This window comes from Stegostoma tigrinum, chromosome 30 (assembly GCF_030684315.1).
Source record: "Stegostoma tigrinum isolate sSteTig4 chromosome 30, sSteTig4.hap1, whole genome shotgun sequence".
In the NCBI taxonomy this organism is placed as follows: domain Eukaryota; kingdom Metazoa; phylum Chordata; class Chondrichthyes; order Orectolobiformes; family Stegostomatidae; genus Stegostoma; species Stegostoma tigrinum.
The window spans coordinates 36,566,878-36,592,625 of NC_081383.1; the positions used below are offsets into that span (position 1 = coordinate 36,566,878).

The 25,748-nt window shown below is 44.5% G+C and overlaps 1 protein-coding gene across 7 annotated transcripts in view; it reads left to right on the top strand.

Annotated features, from left to right (window-relative positions):
* Positions 1 to 21,861: 21,861 nt before the first annotated feature.
* Positions 21,862 to 25,748, top strand: part of dpp9 (dipeptidyl-peptidase 9) — an 88,280-nt gene continuing 84,393 nt past the window's right edge. For 4 of the 7 annotated variants that reach the window (XM_048559944.2, XM_048559943.2, XM_048559947.2 and 1 more), the window contains exon 1: positions 21,863 to 22,032. The gene's annotated coding sequence lies outside the window, so the exon portion shown is untranslated. Of the gene's footprint in view, positions 22,033 to 25,748 lie in introns of all 7 variants that reach the window. The other 3 variants (XM_048559939.2, XM_048559938.2, XM_048559946.2) reach the window with 2 other exon arrangements.

Consider the following 25,748-nt stretch of genomic DNA (forward strand, 5'->3'; position numbering starts at 1 on the left):
TAGCAAATCTGGAAATACTACAATTGATGCCCACATCTAAATGACCTACAGATTACGAACTGCTGTGACCATCATTGATCACTGCACATCCCTATGTGTAACAGCCTACCATCCTGAGCATAACTCATTTATTCCTACTGTCTCTTTCTGTTTGTTATCCCATTATGGCTGAAGTGAACATGGATCCCTTAGAGAATGACACTGGAGAAATGATGGGCAACCAGGAAGTGGAAGGGAAGTTGCCTGAACACTCTTCATTCTCCTTCATGATAGATGATACAAATAGTATTCCAGAAATATTAAAGCAAGTAGTAAAAGGTGGGAAAGAAAGAAACACAATAACCATAACAAAAACAATAACCATACAGCACTTGGGAAAATAATAGTGCTATTGGGTTTCATTCAATGATACTAAAGGAAGCAGCTACATTGATAGTAGATACTAATAGTAATCTTTGAGCGATCCTTAAATTCTGGAAAAGTCTCAAGTAACTGGAAAACTGCCAATGGTCAAGAAAGGAAAGAGGCAAAAGAAAAGGTAACTATAGAATATCTGTTTAACATTTATTATGAAGGATGTAATAATATAGTATTTAGAAATACAAAATCAAGCAGAGTCAGCAAGGCCTTATGAAGAAGACCATGCTTATTAAATTTATTGGAATTCTCTAAGGAGGTAACAAACAAGAGAGGTAAAGGGGGACCAGTAGATATAATTTACTTGGTTTTCCAAAGGACTTTGATAAGATACTGTACACAAGGCACCTCAAAAAAATAACAGCCCACGGTGTCGGGGGTAGTATATTAGCATAGACAGAGGATTGGCTAACAAAGAGACAACAAAGTTGGGATAAAAGAGGTATTTTCAAAATGACAACTTTGTAACTGGTTGAGTACCACAATTCTGGGGCCACGATTACTTACAATATAAATAACTTAGATGATGGAAATAAATGCACTACTGCCAAGTTTGCAGATGTCACAAAAATAAATGCAGATGTCAAGTGGCAAGGATTACACACCATTTTGAGTGACATAGACAAATTAAGTAAGCAGAAAAAATTTGCTAGACGGAATTCAATGCGGAAGAATGTGAATTTATACGTTGTGGTAGGAAGATGCTAATTATTAATTTAAATGGAGGAAGCTGAAGCACAAAGGGATTTGTGGGTCATTGCGTATGAATCATAAAATGCAAGCATCAAAGACCATGGGTAATTGGGAAGGTAAACAGGCCTTTATTTCAATGAGAATAGAGTGTAAGAATAGGGAAGTCTTGCTGTACAAGCCACTAGTCAACACACAGCTGGAATATTGAGGAGAGTTTTGATCTCCTTATCTAAGATATACCTGCATTAAAGGTAACAAAGAACAGTGCAGTACAGGAACAGGCCATTTGACCCACCAAACCTGTGCCAATACATGACACCTTTCTAATCGAAAGATCTTTTGCCTCCTTGTAGTCTATATCTCTCTCTGCCCCAGGTATTCATGTCCCTGTCAGGATACCTCTTACACATTGCTCTTGTGTCTTCTGCTACAACCTCCGCTGGCAGTGTATTCCAGGCACTTACCACCCTCTTAAAAAAAAACCCTTCATATCTCCTTAACTTTTTCCTGTTTTACCTTAAATCTTTGTCCCCTAGTAACCAACATGAGGGGAGGGGAGGGGAGGGGTGGGGAACTCCAATTATCCATGCCTCTCAATTCTGTAAACGTCTATCGGGCTGTCCTCTGTTATGTTCAGGTGAAAACAAACAAACAGTTTGTTCAATCTCTCCTCACAGCTAATACCATCTAAAGCAAGCAAGATCTACTATCTCTGCAACATTGTGGTAAACCTTTTCTATACCCTCTCCAAAGTTTTCTGGTAATGTAGTGACCAGAACTGTACACAATAACCCAAATGTTAACTAAATAAAATTCTGTTCAGCTGCAACATGGTTTGTCAAATTTTACACACTGTCCTGATCAGTGAAGGCAAGCATGCTATATACCTTCTTGGCCACCTTATCCCTCTCAATGTTAATGCTTATAAGGATGCTGCCATTTATTGTATACTTCTGTCCTGCATTAGATTTTGCAAAATGCATCACCTTGCATTTGTCCAGATTAAATTCTATCTGCCATTTCTCTGCCCAAGTTACCAGCCCATCTACAACCTGCTGCATCCTTTGACAAACAAAGGAACAACATCGGCTATCCTCCAGTCCTCTGGGATATTGCCTATGATGGTAGAAGATATGAAGATTTCATATAAGGCCTAGCAATTTCCTCCCTCACCTCCGTTAGTACTCTGGGATTCATCAAATCACATCACATCACATCACATCCTGGGTTTGTCCACCTTAATGCTTTTCAAAACACCCAACACCAGTTTCTATATCAACATAGCCCTCTCTCGACTCACCTTCTATCATGTCGTTCTCCTTTGTGAACTCTCTTGCAAAGTACTAATTAAGGGTCTCTCCTAATGGCTCCACACATCGATTTTGTCCTTCATTTTTGAATGGACCTACCCTTTCCCTAGCTACCCTCTTGATCCTTATGTATGTATAAAAACCCTTGAGATTTTTCCTTAATCTTGTTTTGCCAAGTTCATTTCATGGCCCCTTTTAGCCCTCATAACTCCTTGTTTAAGTTCTTTCCTGCTTTCTTTATATTCCTTGAGGGCTCTGTTTTCAGTTTCCTAAATCTTTATGTATGTTTCCTTTTTCTGTTATCATCCAAGGTTCCTTAAATTTTGCCATCCTTGTTCTTCACTTTCACAGGAACACACTCGTCCTGAGCTTTAATCAACTGGCAATAAAAGATTCCCCACATGACAGTTGTGGATTTATCTTCAAACAGTCATCCCCATTCTACATTCCTTAGGCTAATATTGTTGTGGTTAGCCTTTGCCCAATTTAGTACTTTCACCATAGGACTACTCTTAACTTTATCCATAAGCAACTTAAAGCTTACATAATTGTGGTCATTGTTTCCGAAATGCTTCCCCACTGAAATGTCGATTACCTGGCCAAGCTCATTTTTCATTGACAGCTCTGGTATGGCACCTTCCCTAGTGGGCCATTTACATTCTCCTTTAAGAAACCCTTCTGAATGTACCTCTCAAATCCCACCACCCCCTCTCCCCTACCCAATCCAACCATCTAAGCCCCTGGAGCTAAAGGTATCCCAGTCAACATGTGGAAAGTTAAAACCACCCACCAGAACCACATTGTTGTTTTCATGTTTTTCCATAAACTCTTGGTGTATCCGTTCCTCTATCTCCTGTTGTCAAGCCTGTATTACAGTCCCTTCCTATTCCTGACCTTAACCTACATATCCCTCTTGCAACCAAGTCTGTGTAATAACTACAACATCATAGTTATATACATCTATCCAAGCTCAAAGTTCATCCATCCTTGTATTCGGCTGAAAGTATCTAATGGTTTCTTTAAGGACTGATCAAAATTTATACAAGATACAAGCTAATATGAAGCAAATTCATTATCTTAATCTATTTAATATATGTCAGATACATGCAAACTAATGAGTGAATCTATTAAATGAAATAATGCACACATATTTCTATATTACATGAACATATATATATTACACACACACACACACACACACACACACACACACACACGAGTCTCACACTCCATTCAGGGGCTTTGGTTGTAGTGGCATTTGGAGCCCTATCTCAGATTCCATAGCACACGTCTCACAAATGCCAGTTGGTAGAGAAATATCTGACAGGGGTAAAGTCCCTGAAATTAATACTACTCTGAATCTAAAATAAGTGCTGAATCTCCATTTTGTAATATTTTCAGTACTTTCACTGACATTCCATTGTGGAGAAAATCAGCTGAAAACATCTCCAGGTGGCTCTGTGTTAACTACATAAAAAAGTTTTCTAGACAATCAAGGATTGCAGTTACCTCCCAGCCAAAAAATGCTTGTTTTTTAACACTAGGTCTATTTTCATATTTTTTTCCATTTTTCTTCAATTGCTCAGTGATTTCACTTGCTAACTTACTGATCTGGTTCTCACCTGTCCTGCGACATTAGTTTAAACCCTCCCAAGTGACACTAGCAAATCTCCCTGCCAGAATACTGGTGCCCCTCCAGTTTAGGTGTAACATATCCTTCTTGTACAGATCCCATCTGCCCAGGAGACAATGATCAATGTATCGTAGGGTCATAGACATGTACAGAACGGAAAGAGACTTCAGTCTAACTCGTTCATGCTGACCAGATATCCTAAATTAATCTAGTTCCATCAGCCAGCATTTGGCCCATATCCTTCCAAACCCTTCCGATCATATACCCATTCAGATGCCTTTTAAATGTTGTAATTGTTCCAGCTTCCAGCACTTCCTCTGGCAGTTCATTCCATACATGCACCACCCTCTGTGTGAAAAAGTTGTTCCATTGGTCCTTTTTAAATTATTTCCCCTCTCACTTTAAACATATGCCCTCTAGTCTTGAATTCCCATATGCTGGTGAAGAGGCCTTGACTATTCACCCTCTCCATGCCCTTCATGATTTTATAAACTTCCGTAAGTTCACCCCTGAACCGCTGATGCTCCAGGGAAAATAGCCCCAGCCTATTCAGCTTCACCCAACAGCTCAAACCTCCAACCCTGGCAACATACTTGTAAATCTTTTCAGAACCTTTTGTAGGGAAACCAGAATTGAACGCAGTATTCCAAAAGTGGGCCTAACCAATGTCCTGTACAGCCGCAACATGACCTTCCAACACTTGCACTCAATGCACTGACAAATAAAGACAAGCATACTAAATGTCTTCTTGACTAGCCTGTCTACCTGCAACTCCACTTTCAAGGAACTGTGAACTTGTACACCAAGCTCGCTTTGCTCAGCAACACTCCCCAGGTCCTTATCATTAAGTGTATAAGTCCTGCCCTGATTTACCTTACCAAAATGTAACACCTCACATTTAGCTAGATTAAACTACAACTGCCACTCCTCAACCCATCTGATGATGGTCCTGTTATGCTCCGAGGTAACATGCTTCACTATCCACTGCACCACCAATTTGGTGTCATCTGCAAATTTACTAACTGTACCTTCTATATTCAAACTCAAATCATTTATATAAAATTAAAAAGCAGTAGATCCAGCACCAATCCTTGTGGAGCACAATCCTTGCAGTACACCACTGGTCGTTAGCCTCTAGTCAGAAAAGCGGGTTGCTTTCCACATTCCCTGTCTCCTACCTTCGAGCCAATTTTGTATCCAAATGGTTAGTTCTCATGTGATCTAACCTTGCTGGCCAGTCTACCATGTAAAACTTTGGCGAATGGCTCACTGAAGTCCTCCTTCCCACACCAGCTCTTTGGCTACATATTTAACTGTACTATCTTGCTATTCCTGTCCTCACTGGCATGTAGCACATGGCACACGGAGTAATCCCAAGATTACAATACTAGAGGTCCATCTTTTCGATTTCCTACCTAACTCCCTCCATTTGCAAGGCCTCATCACTTTCCTGCCTAGGTCGTTCGTATCAATGTGTACCATGACTTCTGGCTGCTTGTCCTCCCTTTGAGAATGTCCCATCTCCACTCAGACATTTTTCACGTTGGCACCAGGGAGACAACATACCAGCCTGGAGTCCATTTGTGGCCACAGAAATGCCTGTCTGTGCCCCTGACTATGGTGTCCTATATTACAGCTGCTCTTTTACACTTTGACACTCCCTTCTGTACAACAGAGCCGGGTGTGGTGCCACTGTTCCAGCTGCTGCTGTTGCCAACCCCTGATGGACAACTCCCCCCAAACAGTATCCAAAATGGTATCCTTGTTAGAGCGGGGGGGGAAAACTAGCTACAGGGGACTTCCTGCACTTCCTAGCAGTCATCCATCTATCTGCCCACGGGTGTGACCGCAACTATAAAACTCCTGTCTCAATGCTTTCTGCCTCCTGCAAACGGCTAAGAGTGTCCACCTGCTACTCCAACAAATCCGTGTGGTCTCCCAGAAGGTGCAATTGGATACACTTCCTGCTGATATAGTTGTCAGAGATGTTCAAATTGTCTCTGATTTTCCACATTCCATGGAAGCAATTTACAACCCCACTGACTGCTAGTTTTACCCTCTAGCAACTATTACAAAATAAATTTCTATTAAAATTATTTTATAGCTGACGAAATGGCCCTAAGTGTTAGATTCTGACGAAAGAATACTAAATACATTATTCTGTACACAACAGCCTAAGTACTTTTCTAACCCCCACTAACTGAAAACCAGTCCAGAGAAGGTTCACTACGCTGATACCAGCTATGGAGGAATTTTCTTATGAGGAAAGGTTAATGGGGCCTACACCCATCGGTGTTTACAGGAATATTAGGTGACTTTGTTGAAATACAAACAATTCTTAGGAGACTTGATGTGTAGATATAGAGATATTGTTTCCCCTTGTGGGCAATCTAGGACCAGAAAGCATAATCTTAGATTAAGACAGTGCCCATGGATGAGGAGGAGGAATTTCTTCTTTCAACGAATAGAGATTCTGTGTAATTCTTTACTGCAGAAAGCTATCAAAGCTAAGCTATACAGATTTTTAATACTAAGGGAATCAAAGGGTATGGAGGAAAAGGCAGGCAAGTGGAATTGAAGATTATCAGATCTTCTGTGATCTCATTGAATGGCGTAGCAGATTAATGGGCTAAATGGCATTTGCTATAATTCTGTTTACTAACCTCCTGTATCCGACTTTCTGAATATATCAACCACTGGCTCTCCTTTATTAATTTTGCATGTAACATCCTCAAAAAAAACTCTTGTCACAGCTGAGGCCAGAGAAGCGCATTGCTGTTCTATGCTCACAGGTTAAAACATAAACTACCAAGATGACTGATTAAATACTTTGAGATAGCAGGAACTACAGATGCTGGAGAATCTGAGATAACGAATTGTTAGGGTTAGGGTGAACACAGTAGGCTAAGGAGCATCAGAGGAGCAGGAAAGCTGATGTTTCAGGCAGAGACCCTTCGTCAGAAATGGGGGTGGGGAAGGGGATTCTGAAATAAATAGGGAGAGAGGGGGAGGTGGATAGAAGATGGACAGAGGAGAAGATAGGTGGAGAGGAGACAGACAGAGGCGGGGATGGAGCCAGTAAAGGAGAGTGTAGGTGGGGAGTTAGGGAGGGCGAGGACAAGTTCGGCTGAGCCTCAACAACTTCTCTTTCAATTCCTCCCACTTCCTACAGACCACGGGTACCCGCATGGGCCCAAACTATGCCTGCCTCTTTGTAGGTTATGTGGAACAATCCCTCTTCCGTACCTACACTGGACCGAAATCTGGCGCAACACCTGTTTAAATGCTTTATGGGGTTTTTAAATAAAATCTCTCTCAACCAGGTTTCTTATAAATAAAATTATTGGTTTATCAAAAAACCTATTCAATGGAAAGGGAAACAACTGAATAACAGATACAGCTGGTAAATGTCATTTCTTTAAATAACCCAAAACACAGACAAAAATACGCACAGCTACACGTAAGGAAAAGGGGAGAAATTCTCTGCAGTGGTTTACTTTTAAGAAAAGAACATTTTCTGGTGATTAGGGTTATTTTTGAAGATGAAAAGGATTAGCGTAGGATGTTCTGAAATCTGTACTTCTGATGTTTTAGCTTGTATGCCTAAGTAAGGCACTAATTATACAAGGTCTTCTTTGGAGTTTTGCAGACAGGTTGCTCGAGAAACAGTGTTGGGAAGTTCCTTCAATCACTCTTTCAAAAGACCAAACAGGGTTAACCATGAACTCAAAAGGGATTTTCTTGTAGAAAGGGAGAGATTAGCTGGGCAGCCCTTTCTCACAGGTGTCCTGACACTGAACTAATTCTAGATACCAGTCATATTGTCTACCCAGTCACTACTCAAAGTCACTGAGCCAGATGAACTGTGATTTTGAGGAAGCCTCGTTTAAGAAATAATCCAATTTTCACAGTGACGTTTCAATTATCACTTCTAAATGACACGTAACATTTATGGGATTTTTCTTCTGTCTCTTCTTCCATAAAGGCAGATGCATAATAACTGTTTCATTTATCTGCTGTTTCCTTGTTCTCCATTTAAGTTCTCCTGTCTCTATCTGTCATGGACCTACAACTGCCCTGGTTGATGTTTGCTTTTCACATACCTAAGTCAGCTTTTATAGTCGAGCTTTGTTTCTCACTGGCTTTCATTCATATACTCTTTCCTCTTTCTTTGAAGGTTTGGTCATCCTTTGCTGGATTCTAATTTGCTCAGGCTGGCCAATTTTTAAGCCGTAAAAACCAGACCATATCATGTTGTTAGGATCCAGAATTAACCTCCTGAGAGGCTGATAGAGGCAGATTTAATCATTGCTTTCAAAAGAGAACTGGATAATTATCTGCATGGTCAACAGGACAAGTCAGAGAGGAGGACTAAGTATTTCCCAAACTATTTGCCAGCATGATCCCAATGCCTCAATTTTGTATAAACCTAAGAATGAAAGATTTGGGGTTCCAGGAGTTTTTGAGCAAAGGTGTAAGTTTTCATCTTGTGTGTGTGGGCCCTTCAGACTTTGACTGGATGGGAAAGGGAAACCTTGGGGCAGTTCCTGTAAAGACAATTTCTCTACAAAAATAAAAATACACCTCTAGAATCATATAGGACAGAAGAGGCCCCTCAGCCTATCAAGTCTGCACCAACAAAAAATACTTCACTACCGACATTAGTCCCACTTTCCTATTTCAATTAAGAAAAGTAGTGGTCCCAGTACTGACTCCTAGGAACAATCTATTTTCTTTCATTCTGTAAAACAAACATTTACCACTATTCACACAAAGTTGCTGGAAAAGTTCAGCCAGTCTGGCAGCATCTGTGAAGAGAAAAAAGAGTTAATGTTTCAGGTCCAAGGAAGGGTCACTGGGTCCGAAACATTAACTCTGTTTTTCCTTCACATATATTGCCAGACTGCTGAGCTTTTCCGGCAAGTTTGTGGTGTTCCTGATTTACAGCATCCGCAGTTCTTTTGGTTTTTATTTACCGCTACTCTCTGTTCCTATAACTGTTCATTTTCTAACTGTGTTGCCAGTGTGACCTTCAGTTCCGGAAAGACCTAATATGTGGCCCTTTAGTCAAATGGCTTTTGAAAGTTTATGAATGGCACATCAACAACATTACTCTTACACCCTTCAACAAGACTAACTTAATCATGATTTGCCTTTACAAAATCTGTTCAATTTTTCCACAATTCATCCACACTAATCCAAAAATCTATTATTTTATTTTTCCCATCTTATCAATTCTAAATGATTGCCCACTGAGGTTAAAGTAACTAACCAGTAGTTGCTGGGCTTATTCTTACGTTTTTTTTGCACAAAGGTCTAACATTTTTGATTGGCTTGTCCTCTGGCACTATCACTGTATCAAAGAAGGATTGGAAGGTAACAGCCAAAGCCTCCACAATTTCCATCCTCTAGTCCTTTAGTATTCTTAGATACATTCCTGTCCTGGTGATTTACCAAATGTAATTATAGCCAACGTTGCCAATCTTTGTTAAATTTTCAGCAGTTTTTGAAAAATAGCAACAAGAAGGTACTTTGAAACAGAATGGTCAACAAGCAAAAGATAATTCAGCCCTAAGGCTAATTGAGAAGCTGGGTACTGTGGATAGAATTAATCTGAAATAGAGAAAACGTTGAAGACGACTCAGCCGGTTAGGTAGTATCAATGGGAAGAGAAAGAGTTAAATGTTTCAGATGTGAGAGCTTTTCATCAGTCTGGAAATGTGGGATGAGCCCTAGAAGGCCCCTGGAGCATGACTAAACAATATCCCCAATGAACTTTGTGGGATGTAGGCATCATTGGCTGGCTAGCATTTATTGCCTGTCCCTAGTTGCCCTTGAGAAGGCAGTGATGAGCTGCCTTAAGCCGCTGCATTCCGCCTGTTGTGGGTTGACCCACAAAGCCATTAGGGAGGGAATTCCAGGATTTTGGCCCAGCGACAGTGAAGGAATGACAATATATTTCCAAGTCAGGACGATGAGTGGCTTGGATGGAAACTTGTAGATGGTGGTGTTCCCAAGCATCTGCTGCTGTTATCCTTCGAGATAGAAAAAGGCGGTCATGTGTTTGGACGGTGCTGTCTAAGGATCTTTGGTGAATTTCTACAGTGCGTTTTGTAGATAGTACACACTGCTGCTACTGAGGGTCAGTGGTTGAGGGAGTGGATGCTTGTGTTTGTAGTGCCAGTCAAGTGGGCTGCTTTGTCCTGGATAGCGTGAAGCTTCTTGAGTGTTGTTGGAGCTGCACTCATCCAGGCAAGCGGGGCATATTCCATCATACTCCTGGGTTGTGTCTTCTAAATTGTGGATAGGCTTTGGGGAGTCAGGAGGTAAGTAACTCACCACAGTATTCCTAGTCTCTGACCTATTCTTGCACCCACTGTATTTATGTGGTGAGTTCAGTTGAGTTTCTGGTCAATGATAACACCCTGATGTTGATAGTGGGGGTTTCACTGATGGTAACACCATTTAATATCAAGGGGCAGTGCTTACATTGGCTCTTACTGTTGATGGTCATAGCCTGACATTTGGGTGGTGCAAATGTACTTGTCAGCCCAATCGTGAATATTGCCCAGATCTTGTTGCATTTGTATGTGGACTGCTTCGGTATCTCAGGAGTCGTGAATATTGTTCTCACTTCACCTGCAGAATTCAGCTTTTCTCTGCATGTTTGAACCAAGGCTGTAATGAGGCCAGGAGCTGAATGGCCCAGATGGAACCCAGACTGGGCATCACTGAGCAGGTTATTGCTGAGCAGGTGCTGTTTGATAGCACCGTTGATGACACCTTCCATCACCTTACTGATGTTCAAGAGTAGAACGATGGGGAGGTAATTAACTGGGATTGGATTTGTCCTGCTTTTTGTGTACAGGAGGATGCTAAGATTGATGATCCACTCAGCATTTCTGGTTGAAGACTGTTGTAAATGCTTCAGCCTTAACTTTTGCACTAACATGCTGGGCTCTTCCATTATTGAGGATGGGGATACTTGTGGAGCCTTCTCCTCCAACGAGTTGTTTAATTGTCTACCATCATTCATGACTGGATGTGGCAGGACTGTACAGCTTTGTTCTGATCTGTTGTTTGTGGGATTGTTTAGCTCTGTCTATGATTCGTTGCTAATGCTGTTTGAGTCGCAGGTAGTTCTGTTTGGTGTCTTCACCAAGCTGTATACCACTGTGCTGCCACCTCTGCTGGATTGGTTCTGCCGGTGGCACAGGACATATCCAGGGATGGTGATGATAGTGTCTGAGACATTGTCTGTAAGGTATGATTCCATGAGTCTGCCTATGTCAGGCTGCTACTTGACTAGTCTGTGAGACAGCTCACCCAAATTTGTCACTAGCCCCCAGATGTTAGCAAGAGGATTTTGCAGGGTCAACAGGGCTTTTTCTGTCAGTCTTTTCTGATTCAAAGGGAAAAACATCTCTGAACAGCGTGATTATAAAATATCTAGAAAATAGACCCAGAGCACTCATGTAATGCAATGGTAGAGTCCTTGCCTCTGGACCAGGAAGCCTTGTTCAAGTTATCACGTGCTAGAGGTGTGTCATGACATCTCTAAACAGGTTGATTAGAAAAACAAAATGAAGTAGACCCAGTGTTTTTTTAAAAAAGTCACATTAATAAAAAAAATTAGACCATTCCATTCCAACTCCATTTTGATTGAGCCCCTTCCTGCTCTCCCTATCTCTTTCTCACTTTTGATGGTTTACTTGCATATAATGGGCTTTGCATGTAAATTTTTACATGGGTTTTACTGGTAGCAGTTACAATTAAAAACAAAAATAAAAACCCTGGTAATATCATGGTGGGAAAGCCATTTGATAACACGTGTGATAACACTTTCAGATATTAAAAAAGACTCAGGTTACTAACGGTCTAAGAAATTATGTTTTAAACATCTTTTATTGCAAGACAAGAATGAATTTTTGATGGGTGGTGCTGACTGTTTAAATATTACCCCTAATGAGTTTTGCAATTTAAGGTGTCCAGCTGGCTGCATGGATGATTTACTGGTGCTGATGATAGTTAAAAACAATAAAAAAAGTCAGTGATTTGGTGATGGGAGGGAAACTATTCGATGTGTGTTGAATAGCACTTCAGAGTTTAATAAACAAAGCAGACCCAAGCGGTTAATAATTAAAAACAAAAAAGGTTATGGGGGTAAAAATGCATTCAGTTGTGCGTGATATAAACAAAAATAATGCAGACACAGAGGGACCTAGAGGTGCAGTGGGAGTGTCCCTACCTTGGCTGGAGGAATTGAATGACAGAAATTTTGGGGATCCTGGGAACGGAGATAGAGTCAGAGAAGATTCAAAAAGAATAGAAACAAAATGCATGTCTAGAAGATGCTTCTGCTGAAATAAAAATCTGAAACAAGAAACAGAAACAGCATAAGAATAAAGTTTACAGTCTGCATTTTTGTGAAACTTTGGAAGTTAGTGTTGTTGAATTGATTCCAGGAGAAGGTGAAGTGCTATTCCTGAAGCTTCAGTGGAAGAGTACAGTAGGCTGAGGCAAGATAGAAAATTAAAATGACAGACCATTGCAGCATCTGGATTGGTTATCTTCAAGACCTTTACAGTCTTCTGGATTCAGCATGGAATTTAGCAATTTCAAGTCATAAGTTCTCTCTCCCGGGCAAAGTTTTTATTTTCTTAAGGGCTCTACTTGAGGGCTACTTATTTTTATTCTGACAAATGCTTTATGATGTGACACAGTCAAGTAGCAACATAGTCTCCCATGTTTATGTTGACCTTATTGGTCTTTGGAGCCACACAGAAGGTGTATAAGAATTCATTAATGTCCTCAACAGGTATTAATCTATTATCATAAACTTAATGCCACAATATAGGGCGGCACGGTGGCTCAGTGGTTAGCACTGCAGCCTCACAGCGCCAGGGACCCGGGTTCAATTCCAGCCTCGGGCGACTGTCTGTGTGGAGTTTGCACATTCTCCCCGTGTCTGCGTGGGTTTCCTCTGGTTTCCTCCCACAGTCCAAAGATGTGCAGGCTAGGTGGATCGGCCATGCTAAATTGCCCGTAGTGTTCAGGGGTGTATGGATTATAGGCGTACGGGTCTGGGTGGGATGCTTCAAGGGGCGGTGTGGACTTGTTGGGCCAAAGGGCCTGTTTCCACACTGTAGGGAATCTAATCTAATATACAGGAAAACATTAATATCCTAGCTACCAGAGTATTTAAAATTGGCAAAAGACAACAAGCTAAGTTAGGGAAAGTTTTTGATTTCAAAATAACTGGTGCATGTCCCACACAAAAATCTATTACCCGAAACACAAGTTTCACAGACCAAAGTCATAGCTATTATGCTTCCACTACATATCATAAAACTGGAAGTGGTTATACTTTTTACCATTATCTCAGACCTCAATCTTAGATTTAAATATGACAATTGATAGTGTTTATTGCAATAGCATTCAGGATATTCTACCCCATAGAGCAAGTCATGAATATATGCAGCCTTGCAGACTTAGCACATTCATTCATCAGTCATTTCATTTTCTTAGATTCTAGTTAGCCGAGTGCTGCTAGCATTGTGTTCTGATCCCAACTGATGTTATAAATCAGGTTCCAGACTGAAATCTGGCCTAATTGATATTTTGTGAGGCTGGATGAACACAGCAGGCCAAGCAGCATCTCAAGAGCACAAAAGCTGACGTTTCGGGCCTAGACCCTTCATCAGAGAGGGGGATGGGGGGAGGGAACTGGAACAAATGGGGAGAGAGGGGGAGGCGGACCGAAGATGGAGAGTAAAGAAGATAGGTGGAGAGAGTGTAGGTGGGGAGGTAGGGAGGGGATAGGTCAGTCCAGGGAAGACGGACAGGTCAAGGAGGTGGGATGAGGTTAGTAGGTAGCTGGGGGTGCGGCTTGGGGTGGGAGGAAGGGATGGGTGAGAGGAAGAACCGGTTAGGGAGGCAGAGACAGGTTGGACTGGTTTTGGGATGCAGTGGGTGGGGGGGGGGAAGAGCTGGGCTGGTTGTGTGGTGCAGTGGGGGGAGGGGATGAACTGGGCTGGTTTAGGGATGCAGTGGGGGAAGGGGAGATTTTGAAACTGGTGAAGTCCACATTGATACCATTGGGCTGCAGGGTTCCCAGGCGGAATATGAGTTGCTGTTCCTGCAACCTTCGGGTGGCATCATTGTGGCAGTGCAGGAGGCCCATGATGGACATGTCATCAAGAGAATGGGAGGGGGAGTGGAAATGGTTTGCGACTGGGAGGTGCAGTTGTTTGTTGCGAACTGAGCGGAGGTGTTCTGCAAAGCGGTCCCCAAGCCTCCGCTTGGTTTCCCCAATGTAGAGGTAGCCGCACCGGGTACAGTGAATGCAGTATACCACATTGGCAGATGTGCAGGTGAACCTCTGCTTAATGTGGAATGTCATCTTGGGGCCTGGGATGGGGGTGAGGGAGGAGGTGTGGGGACAAGTGTAGCATTTCCTGCGGTTGCAGGGGAAGGTGCCGGGTGTGGTGGGGGAGGGGATGGAAAAATGTCTTGGGTGGTGGGGTCGGATTGTAAATGGCGGAAGTGTCGGAGGATAATGCGTTGTATCCGGAGGTTGGTAGGGTGGTGTGTGAGAACGAGGGGGATCCTCTTGGGGCGGTTGTGGCGGGGGCGGGGTGTGAGGGATGTGTCGCGGGAAATGCGGGAGACGCGGTCAAGGGCGTTCTCAATCACCGTGGGGGGAAAGTTGCGGTCCTTAAAGAACTTGGACATCTGGGATGTGCGGGAGTGGAATGTCTTATCGTGGGAGCAGATGCGGCGGAGGCGGAGGAATTGGGAATAGGGGATGGAATTTTTGCAGGAGGGTGGGTGGGAGGAGGTGTATTCTAGGTAGCTGTGGGAGTCGGTGGGCTTGAAATGGACATCAGTTACAAGCTGGTTGCCTGAGATGGAGACTGAGAGGTCCAGGAAGGTGAGGGATGTGCTGGAGATGGCCCAGGTGAACTGAAGGTTGGGGTGGAAGGTGTTGGTGAAGTGGATGAACTGTTCAAGCTCCTCTGGGGAGCAAGAGGCGGCGCCGATACAGTCATCAATGTACCGGAGGAAGAGGTGGGGTTTGGGGCCTGTGTAGGTGCGGAAGAGGGACTGTTCCACGTAACCTACAAAGAGGCAGGCATAGCTGGGGCCCATGCGGGTGCCCATGGCCACCCATTAGTCTGTAGGAAGTGGGAGGAGTCAAAAGAGAAGTTGTTGAGTGTGAGGACGAGTTCAGCTAGGCGGATGAGAGTGTCGGTGGAGGGGGCCTGGTCGGGCCTGCGGGACAGGAAGAAGCAGAGGGCCTTGAGGCCATCTCCATGCGGAATGTAGGTGTACAGGGACTGGACGTCCATGGTGAATATGAGGTGTTGGGGGCCAGGGAATTGGAAGTCCTGGAGGAGGTGGAGGGCGTGGGTGGTGTCACGGACATAGGTGGGGAGTTCCTGGACCAAAGGGGAGAAAATGGAGTCCAGATAGGTGGAGATGAGTTCGGTGGGGCAGGACTCATCTCCACCTATCTGGACTCCATTTTCTCCCCTTTGGTCCAGGAACTCCCCACCTACGTCCGTGACACCACCCACACCCTCCACCTCCTCCAGGACTTCCAATTCCCTGGCCCCCAACACCTCATATTCACCATGGACGTCCAGTCCCTGTACACCTGCATTCCGCATGGAGATGGCCTCAAGGCCCTCCGCTTCTTCCTGTCCCGCAGGCCCGACCAGGCCCCCTCCACCGACACTCTCATCCGCCTAGCTGAACTCGTCCTCACACTCAACAACTTCTCTTTTGACTCCTCCCACTTCCTACAGACTAAGGGGGTGGCCATGGGCACCCGCATGGGCCCCAGCTATGCCTGCCTCTTTGTAGGTTACGTGGAACAGTCCCTCTTCCGCACCTACACAGGCCCCAAACCCCACCTCTTCCTCCGGTACATTGATGACTGTATCGATGCCGCCTCTTGCTCCCCAGAGGAGCTCGAACAGTTCATCCACTTCACCAACACCTTCCACCCCAACCTTCAGTTCACCTGGGCCATCTCCAGCACATCCCTCACCTTCCTGGACCTCTCAGTCTCCATCTCAGGCAACCAGCTTGTAACTGATGTCCATTTCAAGCCCACCGACTCCCACAGCTACCTAGAATACACCTCCTCCCACCCACCCTCCTGCAAAAATTCCATCCCCTATTCCCAATTCCTCCGCCTCCACCGCATCTGCTCCCACGATAAGACATTCCACTCCCGCACATCCCAGATGTCCAAGTTCTTTAAGGACCGCAACTTTCCCCCCACGGTGATTGAGAACGCCCTTGACCGCGTCTCCCGCATTTCCCGCGACACATCCCTCACACCCCGCCCCCGCCACAACCGCCCCAAGAGGATCCCCCTCGTTCTCACACACCACCCTACCAACCTCCGGACACAACGCATTATCCTCCGACACTTCCGCCATTTACAATCCGACCCCACCACCCAAGACATTTTTCCATCCCCTCCCCTGTCTGCTTTCCGGAGAGACCACTCTCTCCGTGACTCCCTTGTTCGCTCCACACTGCCCTCCAACCCCACCACACCCGGCACCTTCCCCTGCAACCGCAGGAATTGCTACACTTGTCCCCACACCTCCTCCCTCACCCCCATCCCAGGCCCCAAGATGACAATCCACATTAAGCAGAGGTTCACCTGCACATCTGCCAATGTGGTATACTGCATTCACTGTACCCGGTGCGGCTACCTCTACATTGGGGAAACCAAGCGGAGGCTTGGGGACCGCTTTGCAGAACACCTCCGCTCAGTTCGCAACAAACAACTGCACCTCCCAGTCGCAAACCATTTCCACTCCCCCTCCCATTCTCTTGATGACATGTCCATCATGGGCCTCCTGCACTGCCACAATGATGCCACCCGAAGGTTGCAGGAACAGCAACTCATATTCCGCCTGGGAACCCTGCAGCCCAATGGTATCAATGTGGACTTCACCAGTTTCAAAATCTCCCCTTCCCCCACTGCATCCCTAAACCAGCCCAGTTCATCCCCTCCCCCCACTGCACCACACAACCAGCCCAGCTCTTCCCCCCCACCCACTGCATCCCAAAACCAGTCCAACCTGTCTCTGCCTCTCTGACCGGTTCTTCCTCTCACCCATCCCTTCCTCCCACCCCAAGCCGCACCCCCAGCTACCTACTAACCTCATCCCACCTCCTTGACCTGTCCGTCTTCCCTGGACTGACCTATCCCCTCCCTACCTCCCCACCTACACTCTCTCCACCTATCTTCTTTACTCTCCATCTTCGGTCCGCCTCCCCCTCTCTCCCTATTTAGTCCATTGAATCCCTACAGTGTGGAAACAGGCTCTTTGGCCCAACAAGTCCACACCTAACCTCAGATCATCGAATCCAGGCCCATCCCCCTACTCACTCATCCCTGAACACTGCGGGCAATTTAGTATGGCCAATCCACCTAGCCTGCACATCTTTGGACTGTGGGAGGAAACCGTAGCACACAGAGAAAACCCACGCAAACACGGGGAGAATGTGCAAACTCCACACAGTCACCCAAGGGTAGAATTGAACCTGGGTCCCTGGTGCTGTGAGGTGGTTGTGCTAACAACTGAGCCTCTGCGAATGAAGCAGTTTCCTGTTTCAAAGTAAAAGGAAACAACTTCAAGCTTTTTTGGCGAAACAACTTGTGAGCAAGGTAGTATTTGGATTGGAAAACCAGACTGTGACCCGGGTTGCAGGTTGCTTCTTGACTGAAAAGAAACTCTGGAAGACTAAACCATCAGGATGTTTGTGACCCAAGGACGAGAGGGTTCCTAAAAGTGTACCCGGTTAGGAACATCAGGTAAAATACTGCTGCTAGGGGCCAAAGCAAGAAGTGGTGAAATTGTACATGGTGCTTCAATTGTGTGAGAAGTGATGCAAGTAACCATGAGAGAAGTGCTTGTGATGTAATGACTAGTGAAATTTACATTTTGTTTGAAGTTTTGTTTACCCGGTAAATACTTTTAATGCTGATTTTGTTTGATTGTTACCGGAAAAGTTTTAGAAAAGGTGAAATATTGGCAGTTTTCTTTATATTGCCATTGTGGGGATTTCCTTCCATTATTATTGGTCTATGAGGAATTATAAAACAACATCCAATGCATTCAGTCATTACTTATACCTGGTAGAATGAATTGAGTTGACTGAAGACTGGCATGTGTAATGCTAGGAATCTCAGAGAAGGTCACAATGGATTATTCACAGCACTTCTAGTTGAAGCAGTTGCAAATGCTTCAGCCTTTTTTTACATTAGTGTGGGGCTTTCCTTTTGGTTGGGAATTGGGATGTGTGTGAAGACTCCTTCTCTGTTAGTTGTTTAATTGTCCACCACCATCTATAACTGCATGAAATAATACTGCACAGCTTTGATCTAATTCGTTGGTTATGGAATTGCTTAGTTCTGTCCATTTCATGTGGCTTGTGCTGCCTAGGAGGAAGACAATCCTGTGTTGTAACTTTACCAATCTGAGACATCAGGGATGCCTGGTGTTGCTTTTAGCATGCTCTCCTGTACTTCTGACGGAGTTGATCCCTGAACTTGATGAAATGGACAAATAGAAAGATATTTCGGAGATAACAGGGTATAGAGCCGAATGAGCACAGCAGGCCAGGCAGCATCAGAGGAGGAAGAACGCTAAAGTTCTGAGCCTGGACCCTTCTTCAGAAAACGAAGAAGGATCTAGGCCCGGAACACCAGCCTTCCTGCCCATCCGATGCCGCCTGGCCCGCGGTGGTCATCCAGCTCTACACCTTGTTATCTCAAATCGAAAGATGTGTCAGGCCAAGAGGCTAGATTGTGATTTTGTGTAATTCTGCTGCCACTGACAGTGCACCATGGATACCCAGTTTTGATGAGTTCTGAATCTATCCCACACAGCACAATCTTTGTGCCATGCAGCCAGGACTTGATCACCCAAGGACTGTAGAGTGACGATCCCTTCAATACCATTGTACTTCATTTTATTTATTCATTCAGGAATGCAGGCTTCACTGACTTCGCTAGTATTTATTGTCCATCCCTGTTTGTTCTTGAGAAGGTTATAAGCTGCCTTCTTGAAATGCTGCAGGTCATTTGTTATAGGTACAGCTACAACATTGTTAGGGAAAGATTCCAGGATTTTGACCCCAAGAAACTGAAGAATGGGAGTATATTTTCAAGTCAGGATGGTGAGCGGCTTGGAGGGGAACTTGCAAGTGGTAGGTGTCCCCATGCAGCTGCTGCCCTTGTCCCTCCAGATGGGAGTGGTTTTGGGTTTTGAAGGTTCTGTCTAAGGAACTTTGGTGAAGACCTGCAAAGTATCTAATAAACATTACAAGTGTCTGCTGTTGTGCAGTAGTGGTGGATGTTAAGCATTCAGACTACTTGATTTGTTTTGGACAGATCCATCAGCAACAGGTATACTGGAGAAGAAGGGGATTTCCTCATTTGCTGCTTTTCTCACAAGGACCGGACATCAGATATCTGTTGTCTGACAGATGTGTTCTTCAGGACTTACTTGCCAGTAATAGAGTATCAAGTTACTTTTGGTCAGTGAAATCCCCCAAAGCATATTCTGACTTCTTGCTACACCTGGTGCTTCTCCCAAATGGTGTTCAATATAAAAAGTCTGATCCATCAGTTAACGTGGGAAAACAGTCGATAATCAGGTTTTATTGTTGAGACATCATGGGGTTTGGAGTCAATGCTGAGGATTCTTTGGGGCATTAACTTGCGTTTCTATTTCACTCTCCCATCCCTTCTGCTGGTCGGATAGGACAGGGCATACCAAGGGATGGTGGCAGAGGTGTATTGAGCTTTGGTTATTGATTAGATATCATGAGAATGACTGTATCAAGTTGCTAGTCCGTGGGACACCTCTCCCAATTAATTTACACAAGTCCTCAAATACTATGAGGAAAACCCGGCTGAGTCAAATGGGCAAGATGTGCTTTTGTCATTTTTGGTGAATTGAATTGATTTTTCTGCAGTAGTTTGATACGACTGACTGGCTTGTTTGCCCAAAGCAGAGGCATTTAAGGGTCAACCACATAAATTGCAGTGTGTAAAGTCCCATGCATGTCAGACCAGTTGGAGACAGCAGTTTCTTCCCATGCAGGACATGAGTGAACCTTTCTTTTAATATGACAATCCAGCAATTTCAAGATCATAGTACTGACCTGAAACAATAACTCTGTCTCTCTATGGATGTTGCCTGACTTGTCAATTCTAGCAGAGATAGTAGGACCTGCAGATGCTGGAGAACCTGAGATATTCAAGGTGTTCAGCTGGATACCTACTAACCTCATCCCACCTCCTTGACCTGTCCGTCTTCCCTGGACTGACCTATCCCCTCCCTACCTCCCCACCTACACTCTCTCCACCTATCTTCTTTACTCTCCATCTTCGGTCCGCCTCCCCCTCTCTCCCTATTTATTCCAGTTCCCTCCCCCCATCCCCCTCTCTGATGAAGGGTCTAGGCCCGAAACGTCAGCTTTTGTGCTCCTGAGATGCTGCTTGGCCTGCTGTGTTCATCCAGCCTCACATTTTATTATCTTGGAATCTCCAGCATCTGCAGTTCCCATTATCTCTAATTGATATTTTGGTTTTGTTTTTATTTAACGAGATGATCTTTCACTAAACACAAACATGCAATGCTAAATATTTGCTTTTAACACTAGAGCAGAAATTATGCAAAAGATGATAAAATAGACTGAACCAAACTATTTACATATAACATAATTTGACAGATTTCATAAAAATACAATCCCACCTATCTGTTTGGCACTCAAATAACAAGAAAAATTTGCTTGTCCATCACATCTATCGGTTTTTTTTAAACTATTTATCTCAACTGTCTGTCTTGAGAGTTTTATAGCCTCTTGCTGGATTGGTCACACAACTGAGCTTAGACTTTCTCAGCTTCAAACAATCCTTTCTGGATTCTAACCCAGCCCTTGTGGTCTGGATCTTTAAAATTAAAATCCTTTCCACTAAGAAAAGCCATTTCCTAATTGTTCCAAACTAACTCCTTCCTTCATAAAAGATGTTTTGTATTTCCAACTTCAAATGATTTCTGTGAATTGAAATAAAAAGCTTTCGGGTCTTTCCAATCTGTCTCATCTCTTCATCTGATCAAAAAAAACTTCTAAACAGAAAGCAAGCTAATGTTTCTCGTTGATAAGTTCTCTCCCAGTGCAAACAAATGCCCATTATCACCAAAAGTCTTCCTTTCTTGCACTAGGTGTATGTCTTCACAAATACTTGCAAATTAATCACTAAACCTCCTCACAAACACACGCTAAAACCCACATGGCACATCAAAATCAAAAGAAAATACGCATACAAATCGCAGACCTTACCTCGCAATTCAGAGTCGCAACTGTTTTCTCAACTTTGCTGCCTCTTTCACCACCATTTCAAGCCTCCCACTCTTTTCCAACCCACTGACATCCGCCACCTTCTCCCGCCACATTTTTGACTCCAATCTCCTCCCCCCTCCCGAACACCCGCGCCAGCCCGGACTTTAGTCCTCCGGTCGGCGGGAGGCGCTGTGTGCCCTCTGAACCTTGGGAGGTGCTGCGAATCCTCTGGGCAGCGGATCACGCTGTTAGTCCTCCGAGCCTCGGGAGGCGCTGCGAATCGCGTTGTTAGACCTCCGGGCGGCGGGAGGTGCTGCGAATTCTCCGGGCAGCGGATCACGCTGTTAGTCCTCCGAGCCTCGGGAGGCGCTGCGAATCGCTTTGTTAGACCTCCGGGCGGCGGGAGGTGCTGTGAGTCCTCCGGGCGGCGGGAGGCGCCTCCTCTCTGCGGAGTGAGGATGCTCCTGTGGCCGCGGCTGTGTTGTCGCGGGATGAAAGGCCGGGGTTGCGGCACCGTGTGTGTGTGGCGTCTTGCCTCCTTTTTGGTTTGAATGAAGCCGGAGGGGGAGTCCGCGATATCCCCTGAACCTGCGAAAGGTGAGGATCGGGGAGAGCGGGCCGGAGGGTGAAGCCCCCGTAGGGAGAATGAGCCAGGGTCGAGACAAAAACAGATCGCTGGAGAAACTCAGCAGGTCCATCAGTGTCTGTGGAGACAAAGCAGAGTTACCATTTTTGGGTCCAGTGACCCTTCTTCAGAACCGAGTCGGGTGGATGCCGCCAGTCCTCCCCCAGAGCCTCATCCGGTGCCTGAACGAGTCGTGTGCAGTAGGCCCGGGCCCTGGCTCTGGGGCTTGCGGTTCCATTGAATGGTGAAAAGGCCGGAGCGCCTGCGGCAGTTGGGGATTGGGAGTGGCCGAACGGAGTGTCGCTGACACTGGCCTTCCCGCTCCTCAGGCCCGCCAGCAGCCTCTAAGATCACTCCCTTCGTCAGCGGGGCCTCTGCTACATCCAGCAGAACGGGCGACTTTGTGGTTGCAGTAGCCTGGGCTCCTGGGTTTCTGATGATATTTGCAGCACGGACATTTCCCTTTAAGTTATATTTTTAGCAGTTACAGCCCTCTCCGCTTCCTTTTACAACTCCTCAATATCTGAAGGATCAGGGAGAGGACGCGATACAAACCCGTGACTTCAGCTGCATCTCCAACTTTGACGGGAGCTGTCGCTTGAAAATTTTTCTGTGTGCTGGAAAGAATTTTTCATTTTCCAGGGGAGAATATTGTATCGTTTTAAAAGTAAATATCGGATACTTCATTAATCGGCAGTCTAGTTCCAGCTGTGGGAGTTTACTACCCTCATATCGTTTCATTTGTAAATTCGGACTTGATGACTTAATGAGTAATTGATATGGCACTGGGTTGCATAGAGTAGGAAAACCCTAAATGTGAGCTTTTGTACAGATTATCTAAAAGTGGGTTGTAGTTGCTTTTAGCACCCACAAGTTGAGAGTAGGGAAAATGTTCCTTAACGCATGGCTTTTGAACCGAGACTGTTTCAGATTGAACAACATTTCTGCATCCCAAATAGGCCAGACTTCATAAGTTCGGATGGTTTTGGCACTGGTGAACCAAATTTATGACCGTCATCAATGTGCCATCAGGCTAACTTTGCTAAAATTCCAGGTTTTTACTGAATTCACATTTCATTTGCCATGGTGGGATTTGAACCAAGAATATTAATCTGAGATAAAAATCAGTGCTGGAGAAGCTTGGCAATTCTGGTGGCATCTGTGGTGATAGAAACAGAGTTAAGTTTGAATCTAATATGACTTTTCTACAGAACTGTTCTGAAACGTCACCTTCCCTGTTCCTCTGCTGCCTGGCCTGTTGTGTTTCTCTAGCTCCACACTTTGGTCTCTCTGACTCCAACATCTCCAGTTCTTGATAGCTCTCTGAAGTCATACTGGATCTGAAACTTTGTTTCATTTGTCACAGATGCTGCCAGACCTTCAGCATTTCTGTTTTATTTCAGAGCATTAATCTGGGACTAATTCAGTTAAGTAACATTACTGATTTGCCATTGGCTCTCCAATGTTGTTTTAGCATTTTGGGGATGCGTCAGAAATGCAGCTGCGATGCAGTCTTGAATTTAGTTGGGACATCATGGTGGACAAATAAGCTACTCACTCACTGTCTAACCTTACTGATGATCAATGGAGTTAGACAAGATTTATCATGGATGGTCGTGGTATTGTGATTTGAAATTCCTACGGTTGTGATTATCTTCAGGATCTTTGGGTCACCCGAGTTTAGCCTAATCAATTAAAATTTTGTTCAGTGAGGATTATACACTGGTGGCCTTAGCAAAAAGCAAACTTGTGTGATCTGTATAAGAGCTGTTACTTAGCACATTTAAAATAAACAAATATCTGAAGTGCTTCATAGAATTGTGATAAAACAAGGTATGAACGGATGACATTTCATCAGTAAAATGGCAGAAAGGGTCATCGTCAATGTTATCAAGCCACACCTGCTCAGGGATGCCGAACTTGGGTTCTGCCAGGGCCATCACTTCCTGATCTTGTTACACCCTTAGTTCAAACATGATGTGAAAGTGACAGCCCTTGACGTCATGGTTGCATTTAACTAAGTGTGGCATCAAGGAGTGCTAGTAAAACTGGAATCAACAGGTATTTGGAGGGAGGGGTGTGGACAAGCTCTCCAGTGGTTGGAGTCATGTCTAGCAGACAGGAAAGTGTTTGAGACTGTTGGAGTTCAGTCATCTCAGCTCTGGGACATCTCTGCAGTGTCCTAGGCCCAATCATTTTCAGCTGCTTCATCAAGGACATTTCCTCCATAAGGCCACGAGAGGATATTTCCTGGTCAAAGCATAAGGTCTGACACCACTGACAATTTGTCAGATACTGAAGTAGTCCACGTTCAAATACAACTACATCTGGACAATATGGAGGCTTGGGCTCATAAGTGGCAAGTAACATTCACACTACAAATACCAAGCTATGACCATCAACAATAAGAGATAATCTGGCCAACTGCTCCTTGACCTTCATTGATGTTACCATCACTGAAACCCCCACAATCACTTGTTGGAGTTATTCTTTGACCAGAAACTCAATTGAACTCGCCACATAAACACAGTAGTTACAAGAACGAGTCAGAAGCTAGGAATTCTGCAGTGAGTAACTCCCCTACTGATTCCCAAAGCCTACCCATCATAAACAAAGCATAAGCCAGGAGTGTGATGGAATACTCCCCACTTGCCTGGATGAGTACAGCTCCAGTGACACTGCTGAAGCTTGACACCATCCAGGACAAAGTAGCCGGCTTGATTGGCACCACATCGACAAATATCCACTACCTCCACCACCAATGCAGAAATTCACCAAATGACCCTCAAGACAGCACCTTTCAAACTGACAACCACTTTGATCCAGAATGTTGAGGGCAGCACATACTTGGAACAGCACCATCTTAAAGTATTCCTCTAGGCTACTCACCATCCTGACTTGGAAGTATGTTGCCATTCCTTCACTGTGGTTGAGTCAAAATTCTGGAATTCCCTCTCGGCATTATCGATCAACCCACCACCTGGACTGCAGTGTTTCAAGAAGGCACCTTACCACCACCTTCTCAAGGGCAGGTAGGGATGGGCAATAAAAGCTGGTCAGCCTGTGATGCCCACATGAAAAAAGCCATAGTGAAGTATTGGGTTAGATGAACAGACCTTTGCGTAAAGGGGCTGATTTAAAGCAGTGTCTGAAAGGAGGAAAGTTGGAGGTTTTTTTTAATTAAAGACGGGGCATTTGAAGCCATGGTCACCAGTGTTGGAGCACTGTAGCCCAGTGAGCTAAGGCAGCTAAAAGTATTTAGTAAGTTATCCCACAAAAGATTATTGCACAAAATAAGGGCTTTGAGTATTGGGATAGAGGATTGCCTAACTGGAAATGTTGTTGAAGTAAATGGGTTGTTGTTGGTGAGCAAATTGTTAACTAATGGAGTGCTGCAGGGACCATTGCTGGGACTGCAACTATTTTTAATCTATATCAATGTGTTTGGTGAAGGGGCTGACAATGTATTTTAATCCAATTTTCTGATGATACAGAATTAGCTAATAAGATGTGTTGTAAAGAGGATACAGTGTGTTCAAAAAGACATAGGTTAAGTAAGTGTCACAGAAAACAGCATGTCGAGTATCTTGTGAGAAAATGTGAACTTGTTCATTTGGGCAGGAGGATTAGAAAAACAGAATATTATCCAAAGGGAAGGGGACTGCAGAATGACGTGTTCAGATGAACC